Below are 18,968 nucleotides of genomic sequence, written 5' to 3' on the forward strand. Positions count from 1 at the left end.
CAAGGAGGCTTGGAGTGGGCGCAAACCAGCTATAGATTACTTCAAGATTTTTGATTGTATTGCTTATGCACATGTCCCAGATTAGAAAAGGAAAAAACTTGATGATAAAGGGGGAAAAATGTGTCTTTCTCAATGTAAGTGAAACATCTAAAGCATATAAATTGTTCAACCCACTCACGAAGAAGATTGTCACCAGTAGAGATGTCATTTTTGATGAGGAGAACACTTGGGATTGGAATAGACAACAACCTACTCCAGTCATTCTTGATGAAGAAAGACAACAACCCCTACAACCACAAATTCCAGCAGCTTATGTCCCTAAAAATTCACAAAATGAAGCTCCAACAGCCGCTGAAACTTCACCAACAGCAGCAGAATCCACTGATTCAACAGTTGAATCATGTCTTCATCCTGTTCGAAAGAGGCTTGGATGGATGATAGATTATGAGGTAACAGGAATTGAACAATCTGAGGATCCTATTACTCACTTTGCTCTTTTTTCAGATTGTGATCCTACAATTTTTGGAAGATGCTGTCAAAGAATCAAAATGGCGAAAGACGATGGATAGTGAAATTGCTGCTATTGAAATGAATAATTCTTGGGAGCTGACTGATCTTCCAAAAGAACACAAGACTATTGGTGTCAAGTGGGTTTACAAGACAAAATTGAATGAGAATGGAGAAATTGATAAGTACAAGGCTCGACTCGTTGCAAAGGGGTATAAACAAGAATTCGGTGTTGACTACAAAGAAGTGTTTGCTCCAATAGCAAGACTAGACACTATTCGGTTGGTGTTAGCCACTACTGCCCAAAATTCATGGCCTGTTTATTAGTTGGATGTAAAGTCAACATTTTTGCATGGGGAATTGGAAGAAAAGGTGTACATTGATCAACCACCTAGATATGTGAAGCCAGGTCACGAAAACCAAGTATACAAGTTAAAAAAGGCATTATATGGACTAAAACAAGCACCTAGAGCTTGGTATAGTTGTATAGATGCCTACTTTGTTAAGGAAGGTTTTCTTAAATATCCTTATGAGTTTACACTTTATACTAAATTTGGAGTAGATGGGAAGATGCTTATAGTTTGCTTATATGTTGATGATCTTATTTATGTTAGTAATGATGGAGTCATGCTTGCTGATTTTAAGAAATCTATGATGAATGAATTTGATATGATAGATTTGGGGTTGATGCGCTATTTTCTTATCATTGAAGTAGTGCAATCTCCTACTGGTATCTTTATTTCACAAAAGAAACATGTCTTTGAAATTTTAGACAGGTTCCAAATGAAGGATTGCAATCCAGTTTTGACTCTAACTGAACTTGGTCTGAAACTCACAAAACATGGAGCAGGAAAAATGGTGAATGCTACTTTATACAAACAGATTGTTGGGAGTCTCATGTATTTGACATCCACAAGACCATACATCATGTATGCTGTGAGTCTAATCAATAGATACATGGAGAATCCATCTGAAGTTCATCTCTTAGCTGCAAAGAGAATTTTTCGTTACTTGAAAGGTACAACATATTTTGTAATCATGTATAAAACTACTGGAAAATCAAGGCTGATTGGTTTTTCAAATAGTGATTATGCTAGAGACCTTGATGATAGGAAGAGTACATCTGGTTCTGTGTTTATAATAAGCTCTTGAGCTGTAAGTTGGTCATTAAAGAAGCAACAAATAGTGGCACTATCAACTACTGAAGCTGAGTTTGTTGCAGCAACATCAAGCTCATGTCCTACCTATTTGGTTACAAAGGTCACTTGGAGTTCTACACAATCAGCAACAAAGTCCAACTTTAATCTACTGTGATAATGTTTCTGCAACTAAGTTGTCAAGGAATCCTGTTCTACATGGAAGGAGCAAGCATATTGATGTGAGATTCCATTTTCTACGTGATTTATGCAAGAATGGTGTTATTGAGTTGGTGTTTTGTAAGAGTGAAGATCAAACTGCAGATTTGTTAACCAAGCCTCTCAAGCCTCCCGTCTTTATGAAGCTTAGAAGAATGCTTGGAGTATGCTCTTCAAAGGATATTGTTTAAGAAGAAGCTTAGTATTGCTGTTGGATTGTTGAAGTCATTTTCTCTAAACTGATTTATACATATATCAGTTTAAGGGAGGGTGTTAGAGATTTATTTTTAATATTATTTACTTATTTATTTGAAAGCTCCATTATTTGTTTTTTGGAAGTTTGTTGTTTGACCGAATCCTTAGTCATTTGTTTAGTGGTTACAAGAAAGTAGCTTTTTCTTTGCCTAGTTTATAGGAGTTGAGGTTAATGTCTTAGTGTGGTAGACTTAGTTGTTTTCTGTTCTACATGTACTGCCTATTTATAGGCCATTATTTTATCAGATGAATAACAGAGAGAGCTTTACAAATTGCATACGTTTCCTTTTCTTTTTTACTTTGTATCAATCTTGGTCTGGACATCAACATGGCTGTTGGGGCGTCAGATGGTAGAAGGTCTGAAAGGCTTTGAGGGAAGACTCCAAGGCGTTGTTGAAATCATCACTACCCATTTGGGAATAATGGATAGAGCTCATGTAGCCGTAGCGTTGAATGTACTGTTTCATCTTCTGAATGCCTTCCCTTTTGTCTCCCTTTTTGGATCCCTCTAGATGGTTAAAAGACCCAAAGCTCTCTAGATGCCCTGAAAGGCCCGACATGTGAGGGGCTTGAGGAAGTTGCCTGAGAAAGGAAATGGAGGAGGAGGAGAGAAGAAAAAAGGAATGAGAGCAGGAGAGAAACTCTAGGCGCCATGACTGACCACTTGAGCTTTACTACACCCCAATCATCTGTTTTTGTAGCCTCTACGCCTTGCCCTTTCAATCCAACTAAGATGGTCCCACTTCGGTCGTTATCGCTATTCACCACAAAGGGGAGTATCTGTGGCCATGCATTCAACTATTCAATGAAAAATTGTCCTTTATTCCTCTCTTCTTTGTTGAACAAATTACTACTACCCACATTTTGACCCAACAATAAAATTACACGTGTAAGTATGTCATTATAAAATTTAAAAAAACTTATAAAAAATAATTACATACATATCATACATATCTAAATATTATAATTTTTTTATAATATATTATTAAATATTTAAATATAATTTGTTATTTAATGAGCTACCTACAAAATCCTACCAACTATCTTTATGCTCTCATTATTCAAATATACAAAAATAATACTAATTTAATATGGAAATTAAATAGTTTCAATTATTGTGTTGGAAAATATATTGGGATGTGTTTTGATAAATCAAATTTAAATTTAAAACATTTTGAGAAAGAAAAGAATTTTTATTTTTATTCTATGAAAAAAGGAAAGATTTTAAATGATTACAAGTACAAGTAATATTTGTGATTTTTTATTTAAATATAAATTTTATAGATAGAAATGTTATGTTAAATAATGATTTTTAAAATTTAAATTTTATGATTTTTTTTAAGGGCTTATTATTAATTAAATTAAGATAATTTAATTTTTTGTTTTCAAATTATTATTAATATTTTTATATCATTTTTTTTTTGTTTTTATAAATTAAATTTGAAGATAAAGTTTTAGTCTTGAAGAAGGAAAACTATAATTTTTGTTTCAAGTGTGAAAAGGAAAGATTTGAAGTTGGTGCTCAGCTTAGCCGTCGGTGGTGACATTTTTTGATTGAATATTAACATTCATTTTTGACACTTACTACATGACATTTCCCCCCCTTAAATTTAGGAAAGAAAATAAAAGAAAAGAAAAGAAAAGAAAAGACAAAAAGTACAATTTTGTTCAAAGGATATTTAAGAATAATTGACTATATCCTTATACATAAATTTAATTATTTCTTTTGTTTTCGTCTTTATCCTTTTTGTAAGAGTGTAAAAAATCTAATTTAATAAATTGCATGTGAATTGAATTTTAGAATGTATAATGAAATTTTATTTTTTATTTCTTAAAATTTTTATTCAATTTAAGAGAAAAAAAAGTTTAAATAACATTCCATTTGTGAAACACATCCACCTAATATTTCCCTACACCTACTTCATTTTTTTAGTAATAGATTATTAATATGAAATGACAAAATTATCACTTTCTTTAACCTTTTAATGGTAATGATTCAAACCCTAACCCTCTTTTTTAATTTCATTTTTTTCTTTATTCCCTTTTCATCCTTAAAAAAAAAAAAATAAAAAAAAAATCAAAGAATGGTTGCACGCACTTGAGAAAAAAATGAAAGGAAACAAAATGAAAGAAAACAAAAGAAAGAAAAATGGAGTTAAAGAAAAGAGTTAAGTTGTGTTTGTTTTTTAATTGAATAAAAAAAGATAAAATATTTGATTTATTTATTTATTTATTCATTTAAAGATAATTTCTTGATATCACTTAATATAATTAAAGAGAAGTTGTTATCAATAGATTTAATTTAATTATATTAGTTAATATCAATATATTATTTTTAGTTAAATAAAAAAAATCAAAATATTCGATTTTTCTATTCAACGAAAAAACCAACACCATCTTGAATTAAAGACAAAATGATAGTTTTGTTATTTCACACTCATATTTTATTTAAAAAGGAAAAAAAAAAAGGATAAAGGGAAAAGTCTAGGGAAAAACTATTCTTTTGAATTAAAGATATGTTCATAATTTATGTGTAGAAAAAAAGAAGAATAAAACTAGCTCTTTGGTTGATTTATCTTACATAATGTGTTTATGGTGAGTCATTAATTCTAATAATGTGCTTTATTGCTTTCCAAAAATGAATTATTTTCTAATAAAAAAATTATCCTTTCATGACAATCCATTGTTTAATAAATAAAATATTTTATATAACCCAAAATGATAGTAATATTTCCAACATAATATTTGATTTTAAATATAACTAAGACCACAAATAATCATCCCACATAAATTTGAGAAAGAATGAAAGAAAAAAAAAATTGAGTTAAGAAGAGACTTAATAACTTAATTTAAGTCATTCAGTAAATTAAATATGTTTGATAAAATAACTTAATGGTATAACTTAAAGTTAAAAATAACTTTTAAATAATAAGTAAAAATAATTCACTTATTTATAAATCCACATATTTATTTTACCTTTTTACAATCATATGTACTAATTATATTAATGATCTTTTTTACTAATCCATAATCTCTATTATTACTAGACTTTCTTTACCCCATTTATAATTTATGGAGATAAATATGTGTTGACCCCATTTTGGGGCTCATTTTCATGCATTTTCTACAGCTTATTTTGCCAGGTGTCACGATTCTGGGTGGCCACGTGCTGCCTCCTGATTGGCTGGTGGAGAATCACGTTAGTGGGTAGAGGATGCAATGGGGAAGAGACACCTTGATATTATGAGAAAGCTGTAGGACGTTAGAGGGGGAGGTGATTTTGTTACTGGTTTCAGAGATATTTTTTGAGAGGTTTACTTGGAGAGCAAGCCAGAAGGGTAGATGGAGGAGTGTATTCAATTTTGAGAGAGGTGACAGATTTTGAGGGTGTGTTCATTTTAGCTTGGGAAGCAAGCAAACGAGATGGAGGATTTTCTGGGGCATTTTTTCTTTTGATTGAGAGCAAGATTACCAGGAAAAAGAGGCGATGAGATATTCTTGCTTTTGGGTTGAGATGAGAGGTAATGGAAGAGGTGAGACAAAGAGAGTTGCAGGCTGGTTGGATAGGTTAACTTGGAGAGCAAGCCAGAGGGGTAGACGGAGGAGGGTATTCAGTTTTGGGAGAGGTGAGAGATTTTGAGGGTGTGTTCATTTTAGCTTGGGAGGCAAGCAAACGAGAGAGAAGATTTTCTAGGGCATTTTTTCTTTGCTTGAGAGAAAGTTTACTAGGAAAAGGAGGCGATGAGAAATTCTTGTTTTTGGGTTGAGAGGAGAGGTTATGGAGGAAGTGAGATTGAGAAAGTTGTCGGCTGGTTGGAGAGGTTGATTTGGGTTGCTAGGAGAGATATTTTTTTTTTTTAGCTTAGGGGTTGCAAGCAAGAGAGAGCTAAGCTAGTTACAGAGGAGAGGTTGTTGAAAAAGAGTCTTTACAGAGGAAACGAAGAAACAGAGTTGGGAGATTGCTACCTGCTGTAAGCTAAGCAACTTTTCCTCGAGAAGAATCACTTAGGTTTAACTATCTCACACCCCAGGTTTTCCATTGTTACAGTCATATTACGCTTCTTGCTGATATTTGGATGTTTTTTTTTTGCTATCTAATGTGTTAAGACTGTTTCTCATTCTGTTTGCTTGGTCTCTGTTTCACCTGAATGAGTTGCATGGTGGTTATGCCGTTGTTCATGTGTTAAAACCACTCAAAAATTCCCACCAGCTCTTAAAAGCTCCTTGATCCTCATAAAATGGAGTTGGATTTAGTGGTATTATCTTCTCTTGTGCATGCTCTGTTTTTCTTCACCCTCTCTTCTGTTTCTGGTATTTTTTAAGAAAGTTGGGCATCATGTTTGGGTTGGTCGTTTTGATCAAAATGCTTCTGAGAGAGTCCAGGTAAAGAAGACAATGGTCATTGGTGTCAGACTGGTTCTTTCTCAGCAGTGCAGGTAAAGAGAGTCTGGTGAAATAGGACCCGTCTTCGCCTCACACCATTTATGATCTCTGCGATGAGGAGTGTTGCCGACATTCAGGTATAAATGGAGAGTGGTGCAAATAGCGACAATGGGCGGCATCCTGAAGCCATGGAAGCATCCTGGTCTAGCCAATTTTAGAACCGTCCAAACCCTTGGATGGCTAGATATGTATATGGTTTGATGTTCTTCATTACTAATCTACTAGCATGGGCAATTCGGGATATGGCCATGGTGCCCTGACAGAGATGGAGAAACTACAAGGGTGCAAGGGTGTGCGAGATTGTTTGGGAGCAGAAGGAATTTTGCACGTTAAACCTTAGATGTTTTACTTTCTATTTCACAATGTTCCTCTCAACAACTGGTATATCCATGTCGCACAAGCCTAGAGAATTGTAGCATTTTGGTTGGTGGTCTGCGAAGGTTACCTTGTGGGTTGCCTTAACGATGCTCCCCTTCTTGGTTCCTTCTACTTTTATTCAGCTCTTTGGGGGAGATTACACATTTCGATGTCGGGGCATTCTCTTAATCAAGCTAATAAGCATAATCAGCTTCATTAAATGACTGAATGATTGTTGTTGCTCTGGCAAATATGCAAACAGATGTCATATCCATGTGATGTTACTTGAAATTACTGCATATGTCATGCGCATAATGGGGATCATCTTGATGTACATTTGGTATGTACCTGAGCCGTCATCCCTCCTTAACATTTTCTCCATAACCTGGACATTAGTGCTCAAGACCCTACCCCCGCAGAGAGAGACGGAGAGAGAGAGAGAGAGAGAGAGAGAGAGAGAGAGAAAGAAAGAGAGAGAGAGAGCTGCTTAAAATTGATAAATGGTAGTTTTTTCATTCATACTTTCATTCGTTCACGTACAGAGTATATATAGAAGGTAATCACCATTCTGAGAATGTGAAAGAATGATATAAGGAAAGAATGATATAAGGAAATAACAACTAATATCCTAATATCTCAACTTTCCTAATATCTCAATATTCTTAATATCTCAATATTCCTAATATCTCAATATTCCTAATATCTCAATATTCATAATATCTCAACTTTTCTAATATCTAAACATTCCTAATATCTCAACACTAAATGATATAAGGAAAGAATGATATAAGGAAAGCATTCCTAATATCTCAACACTCCCCCTCAAGTTGGTGCATAGATGTCACACATGCCCAACTTGTCTAAAATTTTTGAAAACACTTGACTTGAGACAGCTTTGGTAAGGATATCGGCCAATTGATCTTCTAATCGAATCTTAGGCAATTCCACAATCTTAGCATCCAACTTTTCCTTAATGAAGAATCTATCCACCTCGACATGCTTTGTACGATCATGTTGTACTGGATTATGAGCAATGTCACATGCGGCTTTATTGTCACAAAACAATCGGATTGGTTGCCTAGATAGGTAACCTAAATCCTGTAAGAGGAGTCTTAGCCATAATGCCTCACAAAGTCCTAGAGCCATACCTCTAAATTCCGCTTCTGCACTTGAACGAGCGACGACATTCTGTTTCTTACTTTTCCATGTCACAAGATTACCACCTACAAAGGTAAAGTAACCAGATGTGGATCGCCTATCATCCACTGCACCGGCCCAATCAGCATCAGTATATACTTCTATACTCTGATGATCAATATTTTTAGCGAACAAAATTCCCTTCCTAGGAGCATTCTTCAAATACCTCAAAATACGCATGACTGCATTCATATGTTGCTCTCCACGATTATGCATGTATTGACTCACTACACTCAATGCATAAGCAAGATCTGGTCTTGTATGAGCTAAGTACATTAATCTTCCCACAAGTCTTTGGTATCTTTCCTTATCGGTTGATACTTGATTAGGCTCAACACACAATTTCAGACCTTCTTCTATTGGTGTATTAACAGGTTGACATCCCGACATTCCAGTCTCCTGTAAAAGATCTAAGGCATACTTTCTTTGAGATAGAAAAATTCCTTCACTTGATCGAGAAACTTCAATCCCAAGAAAGTATTTCAGAGGACCTAGATCTTTCATTTCGAATTCTCTAGATAGATAATTTTGCAGAGCTTGTCTTTCTTCAGGATCATTTCCTATAACTACCATGTCATCAACATATACGATGAGTGCGGTAATCTTACCATGTTGCTTTTTTAGGAACAAAGTGTGATCTGAATTACTTTGACGATAGCCAAAAGCTCTCATTGACTTTGTGAACCTTCCAAACCATGCTCTCGGGGATTGCTTCAACCCATACAACGACTTCTTCAATTTGCACACTTTCTGACATTGCTTTTCTGGCACCATGCATCCTGGTGGAAGATCCATGTATATTTCTTCAGATAACTCACCATGCAGAAATACATTTTTCACATCGAATTGTTGTAATGGCCAATCTAGGTTTGCAGCTAAAGACAGTAATACTCGAACTATGTTGATCTTAGCTACAGGTGCAAATGTCTCTATGTAGTCAATTCCATAAGTTTGAGTGTACCATTTTGCTACTAGTCTTGCTTTAAATCATTCAATACTACCATCTGCCTTGTACTTCACAGTATAGATCCAACGACACCCAACTGGCTTCTTTCCTGATGGACATTCTACGAGTTCCCATGTTTCATTCTTCTGCAATGATTTCATCTCTTCATTCATGGCTGCTTTCCACCTTGGATCAGCTAAGGCTACCTGCACACTGTTAGGAATAGTTACAGTAGATAATTGATTTACAAATGACTTATTTGATTCAGACAAACGATGGTTAGACACATAGTTGCTAATGGGATATTTGACTTTGGTAGACAATTCAGGTTCATATGTGGGTTTAGGAATCCTCTATTATGACGGTGTGGTAACCGTTTCATGAATGGATCAGGTTCCAAATTAAGAACACCCTCAACAGACGACGATTGGTTTGGTATTTCAATGAAGACATCTTTGGACCCAAATTGTTGACCACTCATATCCAACTCACCCGCTTCCTGGTTCACTAGTTCAGATTGTCCAGATTCATCTTCCTTAGAGATATGATAATCATAATCGAGAGTCTGAATTTCCTTATGGTACTCCCCCTGAAGTTCAGACTCAGATGAAAAATATATCAAATTTTCATGAAACACCACATCCATTGTAATATACATTTGTCGAGTTGGAGGATGGTAACATCGATATCCCTTTTTGTGCAATGCATATCCAACAAACACACATTGCAATGCATGAGAAGTTAACTTGGTGCGTTGGTGCTTGTGTAGATGCACAAATGCCACGCAACCAAAAACACGAGAAGGTAGATTTGGGACGGTTGGGGCAACTACGACATTAGTAAGAGCTTTGAGAGGTGTTTGAAAGTTAATTGAGCTAGAAGGTACCCGATTGATCAAGTATGCGGCAGATGTGATTGCTTCTCCCCAATAAGATATCGGTGTTTTTGCTGCTATCAAGGAAGCACGAACAACCTCTAACAAGTGCCGATTTTTTCATTCAACGACTCCATTTTGTTGGGGTGTATTGGAACAAGTAGTCTGATGAATGATGCCATATCCTTCCAAATACTTTTGAAGATCAGAACTTTGATATTCTCCACCATTATCACTACGCAGAACCCGAACCTTTGCATTGTATTGAGTTTCAATCATTTTATGAAATTTTTGAAACAACAAGTTCACTTCATCTTTGGTCTTCATCAAGCATAACCATGTCATTATGGTACAATCATCAATAAAAGTAACAAACCAACGTGAGCCACTCAAAGTTGGGACTTTGGATGAGCCCCAAACATCAGAATGTATAACCATAAAAGGAAACGGACTTTTATTCAAAATTAACGGAAACGAAGCACGATGGCTTTTAGCCAATTCACAAATATCACAACGGAAACCAGAAATATCACTCTTTGCAAACAAACTAGGAAACAATTTTTTTAAATAACCAAAGGAAGCATGTCTCAGACGTCGATGCCATAACCAAATTTCAGACTTTTTCTTCTCCTCCTCAGATCCATCTGCCATCAAGGCTTGTTGCAACTTATTTGAATCCTTTGATTGCAAGTCCAAGTAATAGAGTTTTCTCCGCTTAATACCACAACCAATCGTCTGTCTTGTTTGGATGTCTTTAATCACACAAAATTCAGGCCAAAAAATGACAATACAAGATAAGGCTGTAGTGATTTGAGAAACTGACAAAAGGTTGTAATCTAAAGATGGAACAACTAAAACAGAATCCAAATTCAAAGTATCAGTAAGAGTTAAGGATCCTTCCCCAATGATTGGGGTTGTGTTACCATTGGCTGTGGAAACAATTTTTTGTGAGGAAGGTCTAAGGGGTGAAACCTGTCTAGAATCAAAAGTCATATGATCTGTAGCACCAGAATCAATTATCTATGCACTATTAATAATAGGTGTAAAAGTATTTAAAAACTTACCACCATAATTAGTAGCGGCTACCAATGCAGAGGCTTTCTAAGCAACATTAGCCTTTGTTTTTATTTTGGCAACAGTTGCAGTCGAGGTTTTCTTGGAATCCTTCTTCCGTTGATCACGATTATTATCATTAATAACAAAGTGTTGATAGCCTAAACATGATCTAAAGGTCCATGGTTCAAACCCTCGATTCCTCATTGTTTTCCTGGTCATACCAAGAGTCGTTGCTTTGAAATTGTGGGATATCCAAACTGGTGGGACCAGTCTTATTGTAGTGAGTGCATTTGAAGGTTGACTTATCAATATTAGGGCTTGTCTTAGGATGGTTGATCGCTGTCGGACTACCATAGCGACAAAATGTCCAGGATTTCAGTTCCATGGCTCTGATACCATCTTAAAATTGATAAATGGTAGTTTTTTCATTCATACTTTCATTCATTCACGTACAGAGTATATATAGAAGGTAATCACCATTCTAAGAATGTGAAAGAATGATACAAGGAAAGAATGATATAAGGAAATAACAACTAATATCCTAATATCTCAATTTTCCTAATATCTCAATATTCTTAATATCTCAATATTCCTAATATCTCAATATTCATAATATCTCAACTTTCCTAATATCTAAATATTCATAATATCTCAACACTAAATGATATAAGGAAAGAATGATATAAGGAAAGCATTCCTAATATCTCAACAATTAGTGCTCAAGACCCGACCCCGCAGAGAGAGATAGAGAGAGAGAGAGAGAGAGAGAGAGAGAGAGAGAGAGCTGCAATGGTTCCTTGATGTTGTAAAGGCACATCCCAATGAGCTGAAGCTTGTAGGGCCCATTCCATTTTTGGGTCTACCATTACCAAGGTGGACATATTTAGGGATGCTGCAGTTTTTATGGCCAGCTACATTGATGAAATCCGAGCTCAAGGCTTTGAAATAAGTTACCTAAATATGGAGTGAGCTGCTATGTAGGTTGACATCCAGGCTGTTCTTTCTCTTTATGCCAGTGGACGTACAGTTGGAATTGTTCTGGATTCTGGATATGGTGTCAGCCACGCTGACCCCACCCATGACGGATATGCTCTCTACATGCACATGGTATCAACTCGCATGGCCACTTCCATCTCGTTATCCTCCCAACCTTCACATTCCGTCATACTCATCCTACCACCCTTCATGCTCCCTACACTCATTACCAGTTGCTTATTCCACCATCATACCCATAGCTTCACCCCTCAATATCCATGAAACCCACCTTTCTCATTGCATTTCCAGTACCTATTCCACCAACCACCTCTCATACCCATTACTTTCAACTTCACCCGACCACATAACCTCACCACATTCCTATCATATTAACCTTCATACTTCATTTAACTCATGCCTTCATCTCACCATCCTCTAAATCTTTCATCACATCATCCAATCCATTTCTCTCTCTATCCCACCCACTCACTCAACCACTCAAACCCGCATTCAAGCTATAGGTTGCTTCAGAACTTTACTCATTTGATCCCCCATTCTACTGCATGCATGGAAGAGAGGGAGGGAATGGGAATGACTGAAAATCATAAAACAGATGTGGAAACATGGAATTTGCATCGATTGCCATGAGAATGTTTATCAACCATGGAGAATGATGATGATACGAAGGGGGGATTGTCAGCTACGGAATCTGAATCCGAAAATTCCATAGAAGGCATCAACAACTTGAGGGATTCAAAAGCCATTCAGCATCACCATATGGGTATTTCATCAATCCCCTAAACGTCTAAAAAAGAAACAGGGATTTAGCATGAGAACTCTGCGAGTTTGTCACTCATTATAAAGACATAGCAGTCACAACTTTTCTTCCAAGTTGGTGCTAAAAACAATGGATAGGAAAAGGACTTGGAAGAGGGGTATGAATGCGAAGTGGATCACGGAGTACAGGCAAAAGGCGACTATTATCGATCTCTGGCAGAGTTTAAGTATGAGAACGAGAAGAAAGAGGTTGTTGATCAGTCACTGAAAGCTTTTCAGTCAGCTTCTACAACAGCAGAGGTTGATTTCTATCCCACGCATCCCATTCGACTGAGTTTAAAATCATGCCAAGGTCTTTGTTCTTTTGCTCTGGAATAGGGTGTTGGCTGAAGAAGCATGAGTAATGTCAGTATGGATGACCAGAATTATATTAATTAAGTGGAAATTATGGGTTACAATGTCGGTTTATTCAATATGGGGAGCATCTAAACTCCACAATACAGTGTTTGTGTTCAGTTCCAGAATTAGAGTCAGCTTTAATCCAATATCAGTATTCTGGAAGAAGCAAAAATTTGAACTAGTCCTATCATGTGTTGACTTGCGCATCACGTGATTTATTTGGCGAGCTTGGTAGGAATGTCAAACCTGTGGTGCACCCATGCAGACTTCTTTTGGCTTAATTAGCAAGACGAAGCTAAATGCAAAGATTATGGGCTGCTTTGTCGACCACTGCATGTTGTTTGGTGTCCATCTATGTTTTTACTTCTCTCATCCTCAAGTTCAATGGAGAGACTAATCAGATTTCTGAGGCTATACACTCTTCAAATTGATAAATGGTAGTTTTTTCCATTCATACTTTCATTCGTTCATGTACAGAGTATATATAGAGGGTAATCACCATTCTAAGAATGGGAAGGAATGATACAAGGAAAGAATGATATAAGGAAATAACAACTAATATCCTAATATCTCAACTTTCCTAATATCTCAATATTCTTAATATCTCAATATTCTTAGTATCTCAACTTTCCTAATATTTAAACATTCCTAATATCTCAACACTAAATAATTTGAGAACACTTGACTTGAGACAGCTTTGGTGAGGATATCGGCCAATTGATCTTCTGATCGAATCTTAGGCAATTCCACAATCTTATCATCCAACTTTTCCTTAATGAAGAATCTATCCACCTCAACATGCTTTGTACGATCATGTTGTACTAGATTATGAGCAATGTCACATGCGGCTTTATTGTCACAAAACAATTGGATTGGTTGCCTAGATAGGTAACCTAAATCCTGTAAGAGAAGTCTTAGCCATTATGCCTCACAAAGTCCTAGAGCCATACCTCTAAATTCTGCTTCTGCACTTGAACGAGCGACGACATTCTACTTCTTACTTTTCCATGTCACAAGATTACCACCTACAAAGGTAAAGTAACCAGATGTACACCGGCCCAATCAGCATCAGTATATACTTCTATACTCTGATGATTAACATTTTTAGCGAACAAAATTCCCTTCCCAGGAGCATTCTTCAAATACCTCAAAATACGCATAACTGCATTCATATGTTGCTCTCCAGGATTATGCATGTATTGACTCACTACACTCAATGCATAAGCAAGATCTGGTCTTGTATGAGCTAAGTACATTAATCTCCCCACAAGTCTCTGGTATCTTCCCTTATCGGTTGATACTTGATTAGACTCAACACACAATTTCAGACCTTCTTCTGTTGGTGTATTAACAGGTTGACATCCCGACATTCCAGTCTCCTGTAAAAGATCTAAGGCATACTTTCTTTGAGACAGAAAAATTCCTTCACTTGATCGAGAAACTTCAATCCCAAGAAAGTATTTCAGAGGACCTAGATCTTTCATTTCGAATTCTCTAGATAGATAATTTTGCAGAACTTTTCTTTCTTCAGGATCATTTCCTGTAACTACCATGTCATCCACATATACGATGAGCGCGGTAATCTTACCATGTTGCTTTTTTAGGAACAAGGTGTGATCTGAATTACTTTGATGATAGCCAAAAGCTCTCATTGACTTTGTGAACCTTCCAAACCATGCTCTCGGGGATTGCTTCAACCCATACAATGACTTCTTCAATTTGCACACCTTCTGACATTGCTTTTCTGACACCATGCATTCTGGTGGAAGATCCATATATACTTCTTCAGATAACTCGCCATGCAGAAAGACATTTTTCACATCGAACTATTGTAATGGCCAATCTAGGTTTGCAGCTAAAGACAGTAATACTCGAACTGTGTTGATGTTAGCTACATGTGCAAATGTCTCTGTGTAGTCAATTCCATAAGTTTGAGTGTACCCTTTTGCTACCAGTCTTGCTTTAAATCGTTCAATACTACCATCTGCCTTGTACTTCATAGTATAGATCCAACGACACCTAACTGGCTTCTTTCCTGGTGGACATTCTATGAGTTCCCATGTTTCATTCTTTTACAATGATTTCATCTCTTCATTCATGGCTGCTTTCCACCTTGGATCAGCTAAGGCTTCCTGCACATTGTTAGGAATAGCTACAGTAGATAATTGATTTACAAATGACTTATTTGATTCAGACAAACGATGGTTAGACACATAGTTGCTCATGGGATATTTGACTTTGGTAAACAATTCAGGTTCATATGTGGGTTTAGGAATACCTCTATTATGACGGTGTGGTAACCATTTCATGAATGGATCAGGTTCCAAATTAAGCACACCTTCAACAGACGACGATTGGTTTGGTATTTCAGTGAAGACATCTTCGGACCCAAATTGTTGACCACTCATATCCAACTCACCCGCTTCTTGGTTCACTAGTTCAGATTGTCCAGATTCATTATCCTTAGAGATATGATAATCATAATCGAGAGTCTGAATTTCCTTATGGTACTCCCCCTGAAGTTCAGACTCAGATGAAAAATACATCGAATATTCATGAAACACCACATCCATTGTAATATACATTTGTCGAGTTGGAGGATGGTAACATCAATATCCCTTTTTGTGTAATGCATATCCAACAAACACACATTGCAATGCATGGGAAGTTAACTTGGTGCGTTGGTGTTTGTGTAGATGCACAAATGCCACACAACCAAAAACACGAAGAGGTAGATTTGGGACAGTTGGGGCAACTACGGCATTAGTAAGAGCTTGGAGAGGTGTTTGGAAGTTAATTGAGCTAGAAGGTACCCGATTGATCAAGTATGCTGCAGATGTGATTGCTTCTCCCCAATAAGATATTGGTGTTTTTGCTGCTATCAAGGAAGCATGAACAACCTCTAACAAGTGCCGATTTTTCTGTTCAGCGACTCCATTTTGCTGGGGTGTATTGGAACAAGTAGTCTGATGAATGATGCCATGTCCTTCCAAATACTTTTGAAGATCAGAACTTTGATATTCTCCACCATTATCACTACGCAGAACCCGAACCTTTGCATTGTACTGAGTTTCAATCATTTTATGAAATTTTTGAAACAACAAGTTCACTTCATCTTTGGTCTTCATCAAGCATAACCATGTCATTCTGGTACAATCATCAATAAAAGTAACAAACCAACGTGAGCCACTCAAAGTTGGGACTTTGGATGGGCCCCAAACATCAGAATGTATAACCATAAAAGGAAACGGACTTTTGTTCAAAATTAACGGAAACGAAATACGATGGCTTTTAGCCAATTCACAAATATCACAACGGAAACCAGAAATATCACTCTTTGCAAACAAACTAGGAAACAATTTTTTTAAATAACCAAAAGAAGCATGTCCCAGACGTCGATGCCATAACCAAATTTCAGACTTTTTCTTCTCCCCCTCAGATCCATCTGCCATCAAGGCTTGTTTCAACTTATTTGAATCCTTTGTCTGCAAGTCCAAGTAATAGAGTTTTCCCCGCTTAATACCACAACCAATCGTCTGTCTTGTTTGGATGTCCTTAATCACACAAAATCCAGGCCAAAAAATGACAATACAAGATAAGGCTGCGGTGATTTGAGAAACTGACAAAAGATTGTAATATAAAGATGGAACAACTAAAATAGATCCAAATTCAAAGTATCAGTAAGAATTAAGGATCCTTCCCCAATGACTGGGGTTGTGTTACCATTGGCTGTGGAAACAATTTTTTGTGAGGAAGGTCTAAGGGGTGAAACCTGTCTAGAATCAAAAGTCATATGATCTGTAGCACCAGAATAAATTATCCATGCACTATTAATAACATGTGTAAAAGTATTTAAAAACTTACCACCATGATCTGTAGCGGCTACCAATGCAGAGGCTTTCTCAGCAACATTAGCCTCTGTTTTTATTTCGGCAACAGTTGCAATCGAGGTTTTCTTAGAATCCTTCTTCCGTTGATCACGATTATTATCATTAATAACAAAGTGTTGATAGCCTAAACATGATCTAAAGGTCCATGGTTCAAACCCTCGGTTCCTCATTGTTTTCCTGGTCATACCAAGAGTCGTTGCTTTGAAATTGTGGGATATTCAGATTGGTGGGATCAATCTTATTGCAGTGAGTGCATTTGAAGGTTGACTTATCAATATTAGGGTTTGTCTTAGGATGGATGATCGCTGTCGGACTACCATAGCGACAAAATATCCAGGATTTCAGTTCCATGGCTCTGATACCATCTTCAAATTGATAAATGGTAGTTTTTTCCATTCATACTTTCATTCGTTCATGTACAGAGTATATATAGAGGGTAATCACCATTCTAAGAATGGGAAGGAATGATACAAGGAAAGAATGATATAAGGAAATAACAACTAATATCCTAATATCTCAACTTTCCTAATATCTCAATATTCCTAATATCTCAATATTCTTAATATCTCAACTTTCCTAATATTTAAACATTCCTAATATCTCAATACTAAATAATATAAGGAAAGAATGATGTACGGAAAGCATTCCTAATATCTCAACATACACAACTTGGTATTCAGTAGAAATTCCATGTGTTTGGAATAGCCTCTTACTCCACTATAGCCTTCCGTCTTTGCATTGCACATCTGAAGACTTTTATGACAGTCATATGGCGATGCCGAATCAATGAACTTGCTGATATGGTGGGAGTTACTCTTGGTCCAAATGCAGGAATGTTGGACACCACTTTTATACACTCTTTCTCAGTCGCTTAGATCACCCGATTTTGATGAAAATCTTGATACCATGAAGGAATCTTTTGGTGTGGAACTTGTTAATAGTGAGTAGAATAACGATGGGAGGAAGTGGCTCAAGAAGATTTAGCACAATTGGAGCTCCCTTCAAATCCTAAGTTCACTCCCGGAATCAGTGCAAGTCATTTTGGTGGAATATGGCAACCAACTCATGCGTTGCCTTTTTGAAGCCTATTATGATGTTCTTAAGGAATTCAAGAATTCTAAGCCCAAGATTGTTTCCTTCCCATGGGTCTTACTTCTGAAAATGTTGCAAAACGTTATGGGGTGGCCAGACGAGCAAGATTAGGCTGCTGTTGAATCTCATAGGCGTGCAGCTGCTGCAAGTGCAGTTGGCAAACTCAAAGAAAAATTAATTCCAGTTTCTACTAAGACTGTGGATCTAAAAATCTGGAGAGGTGAAGCCTGTTATAATTTCTATGGATGACGGCATCCGGCTTGATATGGATATGAAATCACTAGCAACGCCGAAGCCTGCACTTGCAAGGGATGGGCCTACAACTGCTGGGAATGCTAGCTAGGTGAATGATGATGCTAGAGGAGCCCTCCACATGAAGAGAAGTTTGGCTATGAAGAGGGGTTTTCCTATCCTGGGGTTGTTCAGGTGTTATGCTGCTATGGGTGTGGAGCCTGGTGTCATTGGTGTAGGTCCAGCTGTTACAATCCAAATTACTGCAAGAAATGCTGGTCTTGAGGTTGCTGACATTGACCTATTTGAAATAAATGAGATGCTCGATGCATTTCAACACTTGAGATGAAGTACCGTGGAAAGGACTATTGGTATGGTGTGGTTCCCTTGCGCTTAGCCGAGACTATGAAAAGCAAAACCCAAGTGAGATAGAATCAGAAATTTCAAATTCAGTGATATGGTTCAGTGACCAGCTCAAGACCCCAAGCTTAAGATCCCACTCTTGCCTAATTTTGGTTTGCATGTCCACCTCCCTAAGCCCCTCTTCACAGCCCATACCTGCATGTATGACTTCAAAACTGATTTTTGAAAAATCCAGCTTTCAAATGATTCAA

General features: G+C 36.7%; 1 pseudogene; it reads left to right on the top strand.

The window, feature by feature from the left end:
• The first annotated feature begins 6,643 nt into the window (after positions 1-6,643).
• On the top strand, positions 6,644-18,466 carry LOC109122295 (uncharacterized; annotated as a pseudogene).
• The last annotated feature ends 502 nt before the right edge of the window (positions 18,467-18,968 follow it).

The sequence above is a fragment of the Vitis vinifera genome, chromosome 3, assembly GCF_030704535.1.
Source record: "Vitis vinifera cultivar Pinot Noir 40024 chromosome 3, ASM3070453v1".
Classification (NCBI taxonomy): Eukaryota; Viridiplantae; Streptophyta; class Magnoliopsida; order Vitales; family Vitaceae; genus Vitis; species Vitis vinifera.